This window comes from Triturus cristatus, chromosome 6 (genome assembly GCF_964204655.1).
Source record: "Triturus cristatus chromosome 6, aTriCri1.1, whole genome shotgun sequence".
In the NCBI taxonomy this organism is placed as follows: domain Eukaryota; kingdom Metazoa; phylum Chordata; class Amphibia; order Caudata; family Salamandridae; genus Triturus; species Triturus cristatus.
Window position 1 is genome coordinate 128,353,765 of NC_140589.1, and position 15,239 is coordinate 128,369,003.

The 15,239-nt window shown below is 42.6% G+C and overlaps 1 protein-coding gene across 2 annotated transcripts in view; it reads right to left on the reverse strand.

Moving 5' to 3' along the window:
* LRFN2 (leucine rich repeat and fibronectin type III domain containing 2) overlaps positions 1-15,239 on the reverse strand; it is an 801,499-nt gene that overhangs the window by 2,838 nt on the left and 783,422 nt on the right. The gene's annotated exons all lie outside the window — the stretch shown is intronic.

Consider the following 15,239-nt stretch of genomic DNA (forward strand, 5'->3'; position numbering starts at 1 on the left):
AGGACATATCTATGAATGCCTACTTCTGTCAACACAATGGTGGATTATAGCAAATTTCTAGAGGTATAATAGAGCTAAAATGTTGTTACAAGTCACTGCACCCCACCCCGCTGCAAGCTCGATAGCCAGGAAACAACATGGATTCATCAACACGGGTGAGTCAGTGCCTATTTTATTAAAATCTGTATTGAAAACTTGAACCTGCATTATGTTAAAAACCACCAGTGAAAACATACTCAAGCAACAAGATTAGAAACAATTCTCCAAGCACTCCAAAAATGCTTTTTTCAGGTGTCGAGGTTGTGGTATCAACTGTTCTTTATTGGACCAGCCAAGTGATTTTCTGCCTTTTCCTGCCTCGGTGATGGGCGAAGGTTCTAAAGGTGGTGGGTTCCGCAGTCAGTATATGATATAAGTTATCATGAGTTTTTGTCAGAGGCGCAAAACCCCAAGTGCAGTGCGAATAACATAGTGTGTGAGGAAGCAACTTGTTAGTGCAATGATTATGTATAAATTAGTGTACATACATCTATCTCACCATTGTGTGAATTATATGTGATGGCCATGACTAAGAAATGATGAGAAGTACAACTCATTGTGTCATAAATCATTTTCAGCTTGTCTTCTTGTCCATAATTTTAATGGTATAAAATTCTGAGTGGTAACAGAATTCTATTAGTATATCAAGACTATTTAGCATATGCTCACGACTTCTGTAATGAGACAGCATCATAGTAGGATGTCTTACCTTGTTGACCCAAGAAGTCATGTGTGAAGACTGGGTACAAGCAGTAATGTTGGCATAAAATCTATAATGAAACAGAAGTTGTCACTTATATGTTATGTGTGTCATGTGAGTAGAGTGTGGAGATGTGCGTGTAAAGCCTAAAAATTCCCATAAAATATGAGTGTCATATGAGGCGATCCAGGTCTCTCGCAGTGAGTTGAGAAATATGTGTTCCCACATGTAGAGTAAAAGCCGTGATTGTAATAAAAATAGAATCCTAAGTATAGTCAATAATGAGAAGAACTCGTACACATAGGGCCAAGGATAATGTGATGCCCACCCGCTCTCATCTCCATGTGATCTCACGTACGTCTAGTAGCAGAAGAGTATATTGCTATGCAGAGGCAATATGAATGGCAATTAATATTTAAGGAGAGTTGGGTCCAGGGGAAAAGCTCTGCGTTCTTGCGTGTCAGCACCCATGCCATATTTAAAGTTCTTTTCATACCTGTAGGAGACAGTAGACAGACTATCCTCTACCACAGGACCGGCGATTTATCCACGAACCCCGGTGGCCATTTTGTAGTGTGTAATACTAAGTGTTACTGGGTAAATAATAAGGGTGGTCAGATAACTCCTCTCCGCCGGCAGATCTTGCAGTTTTTGCCACTCTGTACTCCACTTGGGGTGCCAAGTTCGGCAAAAACTCTGCCTCCTGTGACCGCACAGCAGAGTTTACCGGTGCCGGCCGGCCACCCCTATAATTGAGCAAAAAAAAGCTCCCCTTTTTAAAATGTCTTCTTCTTAGGTCACGCTAAAATTGTAGCATGGTTAAAGGGTAACCAGACACTTTCCCTTTAAGTTTGCAAGCGAGGCGCATTTACGTCAATGCAGAGTGAGGGACTGGGTGACGCAGAAGGTGTTTCCGGTGAAGGTGCCTTGCTAGCCGCTGAAAAGAGCCACTGCCCAGTAGAGAAGAGATCAAGTCTGCCCCAAGACAGCACCAGTACTGGTGAGTGCACCCAAGTTTGTGTGATGTAACAGCCCTACTAATACTAGCCCCAATGATTTGAGCTCCTCTGAACTTAATGGTGTCACGGTAGGAGGAGGTTGGTTTGCTGGTCCTGGAGCAGGGTCGTGCTGAGGTTGTACATTGCTAATGATTGGCTCGATGAGGGTTTCTTTCTGTGCATGCATATTTACAAGAGGCTCCTGTGTGTGTTTACTGTGGATGGCAGCCCAGTGGCCAGTCTGGGTACCCTGCTCTAGTGTGTACACTGGCACCTGTGGCTAATCTTCCTGACCACCAGTGTTCTTTAATACTGGTGAGCGTGTAGTCTGATATGATCACCGTGGTCACACAACGAAGATAGAACACGGACATAATTCTGGCTGCCGCTGTTTTATAGCCAGTTTCTGGGACACACCCGGAATGGACTATTTACTATACTCTAGCGTACCGTATACACTTTTATTCTCTCTATACACCAGTTCAGATTCGATCGTCAGTTACATCGCATATAGGTGAAAGTGTATTCGGATATTATTGCTGTGATTCTTTAACATACCACTGGCCCATATACACAGACTAGTCTTCTTATAGCTAATTACACTTGTATACTATTACTCTTAACAATTCTCCACTTTGGATGTCCTCAAATCGATTATTTATTCAGTAACACTTAGTTTTATACACACAAAATGGCCACCGTGGTTCGGGGATAAATCGCCGGTCCTGTGGTAGAGGAATGTCTGTCTACTGTCTCCTATAGGTATAAACAGAACTTTAACTATGGCGCCGGTGCTACACGACAAGGACCTGATACTCAATGAGACTGTTAGCTTCCTAAGGTAAGCAAGTTACTGGGGCAAGCTATATCAAATTTAACAATAGGCGGGTGGATACTGCCAGACACTGACACTATCACTTACGATCTTGCAAGAGCGCAGAGCTTTTCCCCGGAACCCGACTCTCCCTAAATATGAATTACCATTCATATTGACTCTGGGCAGCAATATACTCTTCTGCTATTAGACTTACATGAGACATATATCGCAATCACACGGATACGAGAGCAGATGGGCATCATATTACCCTCCGCCTCATGCGTATGAGTTATTCTAAATATTGACAATAATGAGGGCTCTGTTTTTAATAGAATCACTGATTTTACTCTACATGTGGGGACACATATTTCTCAACTCCTGCGAGAGACCTGGATCGCCTCATTTGACACACATATTTTATGGGAATTCTTAGGCTTTACACGCACATCTCCACACTCTACTCACATGACACACATAATATTTGTGTCAACTTCTGTTTCATTTTAGATTTTATGCCAATATTACTGATTGTACCCAGTCTCCACACATGAATTCTTGGGTCAGCAAGGTAAGACATCCTACTATGATGTTGTCTCATTACAGAAGTCGTGAGGATATGCTAAATAATCTCGACATACTAATAGATTTCTGGTTACCCCTAAAAAATTTATCAAACACCTAGTAAGTCTACTTTGATGAAACCTTTGTTATACCATTAAAATATGGACAAGAAGACAAGCTGAAAATTATTTATGACATGGCGATTTGTACTTCTCATCATTTATTAGTGACGGCCATCACATATTATTCACACAGTGTATCCGCATAGATCTATCTACATTAATTTATAAAGAATCATTGCACTAATAAGTTGTGTCTACACACATTGTGGGCCCGATTCACAGAACTAACTTAAGACAAAATCCTAAACTTACTACCATTTTGGTATTCACAGAAGGCACTTACTCACAAATGAGTAAGTGCCGTCTGTGAATAATAAATGAGTAAGTGCCTTCTGTGAATATCAAAATGAGTAAATGGTAGTAAGTTTAGGATTTTGTCTTAAGTTAGTTCTGTGAATCGAGCCCTCTGTTATTCGCACTGCAATTGAGGTTTGGCACCTCTGACAAAAGCTCATGATAACTTATATAATACGCTGACTGCGGAACCCACCACCTTTAGAACCCCCCACCCATCACTCAGGCAAGAAAAGGCAGAAAATAATTTGGATGGTCCAATAAAGAACAGTTGATACCATGTCATTGACACCTGAACTAATCAATAGAGGAAGATCAGGTGGCTCTCGCTCCTCTAGAGCACCATATGATATATGGACATATGCGTAACAGACTCATACATATCTCTACTTTTGTACAGTTTAAGTTGTGTGCGCTGACTACCCCAGCCACCACTTGTGTCATCAAACAACGAGATACTAAAATTATAAAAATCTGGAAGGAAACTTTTAAAAGATTTGTAGTGACACTGATCTAATACTTTTTGAAATGAAGACGCACATGCCAGTTTTATGTGGTGTTGGGAGTTGGCAAGTAGGAGTGTGCAAAATATAATCTTATCTGCCAAGTTGGTGAGTTACCTAATTGTTCCAAATTTCAATTGATGGTGAACTTTACTCACGTTTGCTCAGCGCAAACGTATTTTCCTAAAACTCTTTTAGCATGAGGACATTTCTTGCAGACGTTCTCGTTAAAAATGTTTTGCTGGATAATATTTCAGTAAAATATTTAGTTTCAAAAAGCCTTCTTCTTCAAATGTTTTTCTCACTTTTTTCCTAAGTTAGGGGCTTATTTACAAGCCCCTTGTGGTGCCGGTGCATCACTTTTATTATGGGACAACGTGACGTACCAGCGACGCAAGAGTAAATAAGCCCCTTAATGTTTTCTTAGACTTCCCGAAGTTTCAAATGGTAATGTTTCAAAAATTTGCTGTTAAATGGCATCTCTGGTTATTTTTTTCTAAAACCGTACAGAGTTCAGAGCACAAAATATCACAGAGACACACCTTCGAGACTTGGTGCTACATGTACAAAGGTAATCATTTGTGATTCCAAATAGCAAACTTTTGTGATTCGCTATTTGTTAAAAGGAAACACAAATGTACAAATGTGTCTTTGACACATTTTGTGATTCCCAATGGGTTGCAAATAAACCTACCTCATGAATATTAATGAGGTAGGTCTCAGTTTGTGACCCATTGGGAATAACTAAAATCACAGGAATAGTGGTTAGCTGTGGTCAGCAGACCACCATAGCTGTGATTGCTTTTCAATAAAACTATCTTTTTTTTTTTAATGCAGCCCGTTTTGGAAAATGGGATGTGAAGAAAAAAAAAAAAGAAAAGTTTTCTTTTCATTTTTTAAGACTATATTGTGGTCCGTGAGACCACTGCCTGCTCTAAAAAAATGTTTGTACAAACATTCACAAAGGGAAAGGGGTCCTTTTGGGACCCCTTCCCATTTTCGAATTGGTTACCACCTTCTTGAAGTAGGGAGTGAAATGCGAATGTTTTGCAACCACATTTCAGTTTCGAAACATTCACACATACCACTGTCGATTCATTACTAGGAAGGGATGCCCTAAACGCACCCCTTCCTAATACCAAATGGTAATCCCAATTTGCGAATAGTAATAGGTTACTGAATCACAAATATGGCTTTTTACATGGGAAAAAGACTTTTTGCTTTCGCAAACAGGAAGGCGACCACAAAAAGCCTTTATACATGTGGCCCTAGGTCTTTCTTATCAGAGGGTACATGATAGATATGGAGGCGCAATGGGGCCTAAATACTATTATGTAATCATCAATAAACATTTAAAAGTATTTATTTCCCTTCAAGAAAGGAGTACTGTCTAAAAATGTATGTGTGCCAATATCCACGCTTTACATGGATGATACATTTATGAACCAGTGATTGCCTGCGGCATTACAAGTGACTCTTCAAAGTGGACGCCCATGGCTGGATTCATGAGGCACTTTTCACACCTATGTTTCCCTTGACACAGCCAAACGCGTCATTGTGAATCTCAAAAACAGATTCACAGAGAACGGGTTTTCAAACACACAGGAGCACTGATGAGTCTTGCCCCTGCAGAACATATTCCAGTTACCAGATTTTACACAGTTGTTGGTGAAAAGGGATGGGACCATATGCGATCCACGTCGGTAGATATTGTTTATTTGTAAGGTAAATATTACAAAATGAGGCATCAGAATCAGCTATAAATTATGCATATTACTAAACTAACACAGAAACAGAATTCCCAAAGCCATGAGATGTGTGATTAGAAATCTGAAATGTAATTACTTGGTGAAAAAGAATGTTTTAGGCTCTTTTCTGAGTTGGATTCGATACTAAATCAGGGACACAGGAAGCAGGTAGGCGGCTGCCACTCTGTGACTTTCGAAGTAGTTCAGGTGGTTCTCTCGATTACCTTTAGTGGCTTCTCAACAATATGTACGCATAAGCCTACAAGATGTACACTCACTTATGATTGTGGAATCTGGCTCACTGAGAAGAAACACACCTGCAAGAAGTGTCTACAGATGTGAGAGCTGAGATCTGCTGTAAAAGGGCTTAAATATAAAACAAGGGTTTTCATGTTTTTTCTGGGATCCAAATACTTCATGAATTGAACATGTTCATTGTATGTACGCGAGTGGTTTGTACACCATGAGCCGAGCCACAAAGGCAGTGGAGAGCTATACATTGGCATAGACATCAGTCTCAGCTTTACTGGGAATCCTTGAAGCTGAATCTACAAATGTTTACCTGAAATTCTATTCACTACTCATATGATGCAGGCTATGTCTGCATGGATATATTTGGTGAATACTATAATAGGAGTGATGCGAACTTACATTATCAATTTAAGAAAGAAGTGGGGCTCCTTGAAGCTGCCTGCAGGTGGTATGCAGCACCAAAGGAAAGATTAACAATGTCTATTTATGAGGGCATTACTGACTGAGTTTCTTTTTTTAACTGCATAGTATTTTTAAAGCTGTCTTGGCGGGCTGTTACCAAATGACATTTTTTACTGCAACTGAGAGCCTGCATCTTCAAAGAGAAGGTGCCTGTAAACTTAAAAATGTAGATTATGTGAGATGTGTTCTGTCCCATTACAAGCAGTGATTGGTTTGGAGTGTTGGAGATATTTATTGCACTTGTTAAAATCCAGCTCCCCAGAATTCAGAATCTATTGCGTGCAGTAAATAACACACATTACCGCCTCTCCTCCTCGCCGCAGTCCTTACTTTATGAGTGAATAATCCCGTTCACTCATACTGCTCACCGCCTCCTGAGGCTGTCTTTTGTTTCTATCCCCAGTATAGGGATCCACCCATAAAAACCCCTCCCTCTGCTGGTGCTTCTTCTTCTTTTTCTGTGCCTTTGACAAGTGTCGCCAGATTGGGCTAGCTCGCGCACAGTTGGGCTAAATCTTTCTCGGTTGCGCGAGTAAATGCTATCTTAAAATGACTTTGTGCTATTGTTAGCATATTGGGCTAGAAATGTGTGTTAGTGACAGGCTCAGCCCTGTAAGAAGTATGACTGGAGCTCTTAGAACAGCAGGTTTGCCCCACCCGTTTCCGCAGACACCTCTCAATTAACCCGCCCCCCCCTTGTTCATCTGTATTTGCAGACACTTGTATGAATAATCTGAACATAATTATGTTTAGCTTTTGGTACAGAGGGCTGGAACCCATGACTTGCCATGCATGGAAGTGTCACTTGCTCATTGGGCTATGCATCATTCAGTTTGTTAGAGAGTTACACAGATGGGAGAAAGGTGCCACCGGACCGGACCCATGTAATAGATTTCGCCATTTCCAATGGCGTTTGTCCAATTTGCTTGAAATACACAAAAAGTAAAATGCCTTAGTGAGGTTAAAAATTTAGGGGCATATCAGCAAGGCGAGGTGATAGAATTATCATCGCTTTTGCGGTCGTTTTCTGCCGAAAAGTGGCGATAATTCTATCGCCTAATTAGCAAGCTCACGCTAACGCGTGAAAACTTGCGTTAGCGTAGGAATTCCTAACGCCCAGCTTTGCATCTCTAATGAGATGCAAAGTGGGCGTTCCTGCCCTTACATGACTGGAGAAATGTCGCTAAGCGACATTTCTCCTATCATCGAGCCCCACGCTATGAAGCATAGCGGCAAGAAAAGTAGCGATAACCCCTTTTATTGCTACTTTCCTTATGCCTGCTTCAAGACTGACTTAGCCATGATATCCTATGGAAGGTGGATATCATGGCTAAGTTTGTGAGTCCCTATCATCAAGCTAACGCCACATTGCGTGAGATTATCGCTGGGTTTCCAGCGATAATCTCACGTTAGGCAGTTAGCGTGAGGATTTTTATTGCTTTTGAGATAAGCGTTGCTAATAGCACGCTATCTCAGCGATAAAAATCCACGCAACCGGCGATAATTATCCTAGCGCTTAGTGCGCTTAGAGATAATTATCGCCGGTTGTTGCTGATATGCCCCTTGGAGTCTCCCTCCAAGCTACCTGAAAATGTTGCGAGGCAGGCATTTCTCAAGAAGTCAAAATGTGGCATAACCGGTTCCTCCAAACGCACCAAATGTAAGCGAAGTACAGTTTACAGGAATCAGTGATGACCTTTTGCCCACCTGACTGTGACTAAGCCAGTGCTGACAAGAAAGGGAGTACTCCAAGAGGGCTTGGGGTAGTACTGTTGGTGCAGCAGGTGCAGTGGCACCAGTACCCAAAGCCGAGAATGGCTCATTGATTCCTGATAATACCCCAACAGTCAAAGGGGTCAATTCCCTTGCTTGCACCGTGGCCTCTGGCATCCTTTGTATGCTACTGCGTGGTGCTCCATTATCTGGCCCGCTCTACAACATAGCTGCCTCGCTACCCAGTTCCATGTGTTCCATTTTCCATTTTTTAGTTGAATTCTAGGACTTGTAGTTCTATATTATAATGGACTACACAAGACTACATGTCCTAGAATTGAAAGAAACAAACACAGAGAGGAGCAGCACATCATCACATGGGAAAATTGACGGCTGCTGTGAGGACTCACTTGAGACAAAAGAAGCAGTTAGCAGGGTCAGAAATTCAGTGCACACCATCTCTGTGAGATGGTCCCGCTACACATCTTTAGGGACTGCCTGCATAAAAAAGCCCACGCCAGTAGTTCCTGAGAACAGCACAAATGGGCTATATTTGGGCTACTTTTTGGTTGACTTTGGGCTAAACAGTGTTCTAAAAACCTGGTAACCCTTGTTGCTTCTTGAAGGTGGTTGGGAGTCTACAGTTCCGTTTCTAGGGGTTACAGGGGCCTTTCGACTGAATTCTTCATCCAAGGTAGGAACATTCCATTTATTTCTCTGCTGGCAGCATGTTTGTTTTAGAGGAGTTTAGACTTCAGGATTGTGATAAGGGTATCTCAGAAACAATAAGGCTCCTTCCTCCAGAGGAACGCCGTCTTTCTTGGCTGTGGGGACAAGGGCTTTCATTAGAAGGATTTATAGGGTTGCAACTTGGATATCAGCTTTTGTGTTATTTTTGCTTGAGGTAGCTTGCTACCCAGCAATTTGGTTTAACATTTTTGGGTCAAAACTTGTTTTTTGGCTAAATGTAAATTTCATTGGTTGCACCCAAATGTATACGGTAATTACTACAGGAGTATGGATTGAGTGAAATTCTTCAAGCTCTATCCAGTTTTTTCTTGGTATGTTCCTTTGCAGATGAAGGGGGGTGTTAGCTTCGGCAGGAAGAAGAAAAGGCGTTAATGCTCCCATTACTCACAAGTAATCTTCATTACTCCTATTCTTCCTTCCTCGTCTCAGTACTTACCACCTTCCCACTCTCTCTGATTTCTCAATCAGCCTCTGCTAGGAGCTTGGTAAAGAATTGGAAGTTTCTAGAAGGAGGGAGGGGGTTTTATGGGTGGATCCCTATCCTTGAGATAGAAACTAAAGACAGCTTTAGGAAGAGGGGAGCAGCATTAGTGATAAGGCACATTCACCAATCAAGTAAGTACTGGGACGATGAAGGAAGAATCAGAGTAATGAAGATTACTGGTAAGTAATCAGAGCATTACCAGCTTCCACGCTTTAAACTTAGAATATTAAGCAAATTATGGAGCTCTACACTCCATAATCTGCTTGTTTCGGTATTTACTGGGCATTTACACCCATTAAACTCCTGCTGGTTGGACCTGCTGGAATGTAATTAGTGGATGCGGCCCTGCTCACACCCAGTAAAAACCAGGTGTGATAAACTCTAACCCTCTTTTAATTGTGACCTCTGTATGAACTTCTGCTTGCACAGGGATTATTACTTATGGCGGCACTCATAATCAAAGTTGTTCAATTCAGAGGGGTCCTGTGTTAATTTCCTGTTGTTTAAAAAGGCCGTTATGTTGGTTTACCACTCAGATTGTACATATATGAAGACCTCGGTATGAACTACCTATCTTGTACACAGCGGGATTCTGTGACAGACCTTCTCCCTGTGCCTGGCACATTTCAATGCACCGCAGTATATTATATATCTATCGTGTCTGCCAAATCCCCAACTACAGAGACCCTTTGTTCTTGCTGCTGCGGGTATTCATGAAGGTGAATGTAGGGTCCAGCACACAGGGTGGATGCCTCTTTCTCTGGTGCAGTGCAACACTGTGCAGCCATAGCTCAGGTTTGTCAGTGTGCTGAGCCTATTTAGGAGGATACAAATCCAAGCACCCACCTGCAGCGGAAACTCCTCTGAAGGGGGGCCCAGAGCATCACTGGAACCCTTCCTTTCTCCTACCAGATGCCACATCCATGGTGGTGGTGGTGGTGCCAAGTAGTCCACCTGCTACATGTCCTGTGGCGGGAACATTTGCCGGGATGAATGTGATATTCCAGCTTTGCATGGGTATCGCCTAATTCAATTTAGGAAATTGCCGCATTGTGAGATATTGGCCCTTGAAACCAGTCATTTATTCAATATCATAGAAGGGTCCTCACCAGGTTCTCTGTAACACCAATGAGTACCTTGTACAAGCAAGCAGTGCAGAATAGATTCTGTTTATGATTTTTCCACCATATTTTATATTTCTTGCAAAGAATCATGTTGAACCCCAACTACAAAATATAGAATAAGACTTAGTGCGTGACTCTTTATTTGAGGGATAACCTCAAACTAGAATCGGCAGCAGAGTCTCTGAGCGAAAACCCATCACACATGCTGCTCAGGAGAGATGTGCTGAGCTGTTCCTAGTCAAAGCCCTGCAGTGAATTAATGGCCAATTTGCACAATTCTAAATCAAATTAAGCCCCTTAAATTGATCAGAGTAGAGAGCCTGCAACATCATAGCATTCTTTCATTTAGGTGTTTTACTTTTCTGCTGGCAGCACTAAGAATAAGATACCATAACAATTATACTGCAATCAGCAGGAACAGAGTGCGATTTATTGATTTGTGTGGGTGATATTTAATGGACAGGTAGCAGAGAGAAGCCCGGATGGATCTCTGTGCATGGAGCCTGACTTCCACACCAGCCCTTACCGTTTAGACAAATGAGAAGAGGTTGTATGCAGCAGCTACATAATGCAATAAACTGCACAAAAAAATAATATATATATATATATGTATATATATATATATGTATATATACATATATACACACACACACACATTTGTATGTGTGTGAATATATATATATGTTACTTATGAGACTAAGGGCCATATTTATAATTATTTCACATTATTTCACATTATTTTACATTATTTTACGCAACGCAGAAGGACACCTTGCTGCACTGCGTAAAAAGGAGCTGGGAGGAATGTACCATATCTATCAAGGTATGGCGCATTCCTACTATATGCCTGCACTGGCACACAAACTGCTGTCTAGCTCCAAAGTAGGCACCTTTGCAACATGGTGCCTGGGTGCCTGCTTTACAGGTAGGATTGTTTTTGTGCAGGAAGAGACACCTTGCTGCACAAAATCAAGCCTCTAAGGCTTTTCCTCTTTCTACCTGTGCTGCACAATGCAGCACAGGTAGAAACAGGAAAAAACTAAGAGAAATAAAGATGTTTTTCCTTTTTATGCCTCCACTGAGAAGGCGTCCCAATATTGGTAAATCTTGGAATGCTTCAGAATCCATGGGAGAATGCATGTAAATGCCCACGCTCCACCCATGGATGGCCTTCCTAGGGTAGAGTAAAGCAAGGCAGCGACTTGTGCTGCCTTGCATTACTCCAAATTTAGCAAACCAAGCAAGACCACGCAAGATGGCCTTGCTTGGCAAATCTCATTATAGGCTTTGCGTCACCCTGCCCCCCCTTGCATGATGCAGGGGCAATGAAAAACCCTTGATGTATACGTCCCTAAATATATAACAAGTCTCTTAACGTCTCCATGGCTACAGGAAATCTTCCAATGCAATGTGATTAGTTTATTTTGACTGCATTCTACACAGTGCCTGCCTGGCGGGAGGGGGTGGCACATCAGACCTTCGAGTCCATTTTTAGTGCCCCCAGGGCACTATGGTATTACAAAAGGGCTGCAGAGGTTTATGTGGCCACTTCTGTTATCTGGGGAGCCATGAAAATAAGAGAACATGTTTTGCCCATGCCAAATTATAGACATGGGGTTGGACCTGGCCGTTTCTGCAGGGTCATTCCCAAATTATTTACTTTTGCCCTCCACATTTTGCTGAATTATTTTTTGTTGGCTTTAGGGCTCTGTGCACTTTACCACTAATAACCAGTACTAAAGTGCTTGTGCTCTCTCCTTAAAATGTGGCAGGGTGCAGTGTATTTAAAAAAATGTACTTATAGTGAAACACTCTTACATTCATTTTTTTTACTACTGCAAGGATTCTCTCTCCTATAGGATAACATTGGAATCGCCTTATTACATTTTATAAGTGTAATTTCCAAATGGTAAGAGATAGCTGGCTCATGTTTGGTATCTCTGGAATCCTAATCTACAATCCTAAATTATGGTGAAGTCGTATTTTAAATTTATAATTGTGAAAATGCCACTTTTAGAAAGTTGCAAAAAGAGCAATTAATGGACAGAATGCAGAACAATGTCATACATTGACCTCAGTACAGACATCTGGGACTAAATCCATCGTTTTTTTGCTCACCATGCCATTACAGTTTGGACCCAGCCATATGCAAATTAGTCTTGACACTGCGCCCAATGGGAAAAGTTCAGCCAGAACTACCAGGCAAGGTCCTCCCTGGACTGGAAACAAGCATCCTAGGACCGGTTTTGGACTTTCAGCCCTCATCAGTCAGGAGAGTTTGAATCCAGTGGCATGGAGAGCAGGGGACCCAAGTCTGGGCATACCCGTCCCACTCAGGGTGACAAATGCAAAAAGAACAATTGATGGACAGAATGTAGAACAATGTCATACATTCACCCCAGTACAGAGATATGGACCTAAATCCCTCGTTTTTTGCTCACCATGCCATTCCAGTTTGGACCCAGCCATATGCAAATCAGTCTTGACCCTGTGGCCAATGGGAACAGTCCAGCCTGAACTGCCAGGCCAGGTCCTCCCTGGACTGGAAACATGCATCCTAGGACCAGTTTCACTTTTTTGGAGTAGCACTTTTAGAAAGTTGGCATTTTCTTTCCTTAGCGATTTGGTGCCTGCAGCCTGTCTCTGGTCACATGACTGGGTGTAGTTGGCAGTTGGGCTTTGTGCATTCCTCCTATGCAGCCAAATATATTGGGCGCTTAGGTGTGATTGAATGGGCCATCAATGGCAGGATGGGAGGGAGGGCATAACCCCACTTGATTAGGGTGTGTCCTGTCCCCACACAAGGGTTGATAACCCCTGCAGTTAGTCTGGTGCCAGGACAGGGAAGGCAGAGATTCTGTGCACGTCAAAGGCATGCCTCTAGATGCTTCTCCCCGCTTCAAAACATGACCGTGTATAAATGAAGGACCTCAGACACCTGGACCTGTGGATACTCCGCTGGAAGACGGGATGCTGTGCTGCCACATGGATTGACACTCTGCTGGGCTGCTGCTCCAAAGGAACTCTTGCCTAGGGAAGAACAAATGGACCTGCAACTCCATCTTGAACCCAGGCCCCCAAAGTGACTCAAAGGGCTAGTCTACTGGCCTCCTGATCTGAGCTTCAGGGCATAAAAGTCTCCCCAACAGCACCTGGACCCGTCTTCATCACGTTCCTGACCCCCAAGTGGTGCCTCTCAGGTTCGGGACCATTGATGTGGCTCCCGAGCCCTTGAAATCAAGCTTTTGGACTCTTTGTGACCGCGAATGGGTGTGTTCGCCTTTAAACTGCGCCGCGCGCAGTGAAAATCAGCACAACATGCCACCAGCCAGTCTCTTTGTACAGAAAGCAATGGGGGACCGCAAATGCAAAGCTCCAGCCCCCCATTCCGCGACACCCAGCGTGCTCCTTGTATCACACTGACCACTGTCAGGAACCCTCTCTTTGCTTCCTGCGACCACCTCCAATGCAACCGGGACTCTTGGTCCAAAATTGGAGAAGGTACATTTTCACCTGGACTAATCTGAGACTGTATCCAACCTGTACTCTATTGCGATTGGGCTGAACTTTTGACTTTGATCCAGTCCAGCACAACCAGATATCCACAGTTGGTGCTGTATGCTTTTATGTGCTATTTTACAGTCTATTCTTTAAAAATTCATAATTCGGTTTCTACTGAATGTATTTTTGCCAGTTTGGTCCTGTTTTATCTATTAGATTTTGCTCTATGTTTCTAACCAAGTGTGGGGACTTTTTGTGTGGTGTTTTACTGTTTGAAGTGTTGCACAAATACTTTACACATTGCCTTTAAGTTAAGCCTAACTGCTCTGCACCAAGCTATCATGAGCTTGAGCTCATTTTAGCGGTTTGCTTGTGTCTTACACTGACTAGGATTGTGGTTGTTGCTTTACCTGGGCTCACACCCAAGCCAACCAACAACCCAATTTCTAACACAAGGGCACAGGGGCAAACAGGTCATGATGAAGCACACTCATTGTGTGCCACAAATAAGATGGTGCTCATTTTATGTGCCTACTGAGGTCTCTGACCTGGAAAGGGTTCTAAGGACCCCAAGTAATCCCTTAACAGATGGCACAGTAACACACTGCATCTGCCTGCAAGGCAATCCAGCTCCTTGTTCAAAGTGAGAGTGAGTTACTACCTCCTGTGAAAGGCTTCCGGAAGCTTCAAATAGCCAGTCCAAATGCCAATTCTCAACTGCACTAATGTGCTGTGCAAAGTACAAGCATGAATTTGCGGCCACATTTTCTGTAATAAGGCGTACTGTCTCAGGCAGCTCTAGTTGCACCCAGTTAATTTTGCCAAACTCAACCCTGTTTTCTATCTACCCTTGTGCTTGTTCTGTAATTAAAAAAATGGAGCCAATTCGGCACCTGTCTGATTTCTAGGGGTGTGGTGAGCCATAGTTTAAATGAGAACATGTTGTGTTGTGTTGTAACGTGATGTTAATTTGTTTTTGTAAAATGCTCTTACACTGCAAAGCAGGCTCATTGTGCTAAGATTCACACAACTGGAAACAGTAGAGCTGAGGATGTTAATGAGACCAAAAATAGACTTGGAGCAGTGGATTGGTTTATAACTTACATTTAAAATGAGCATACTGTTCTGATTTATTAATGGGTAACTGGAGGGCATCCCTCAGTGTTGCTGT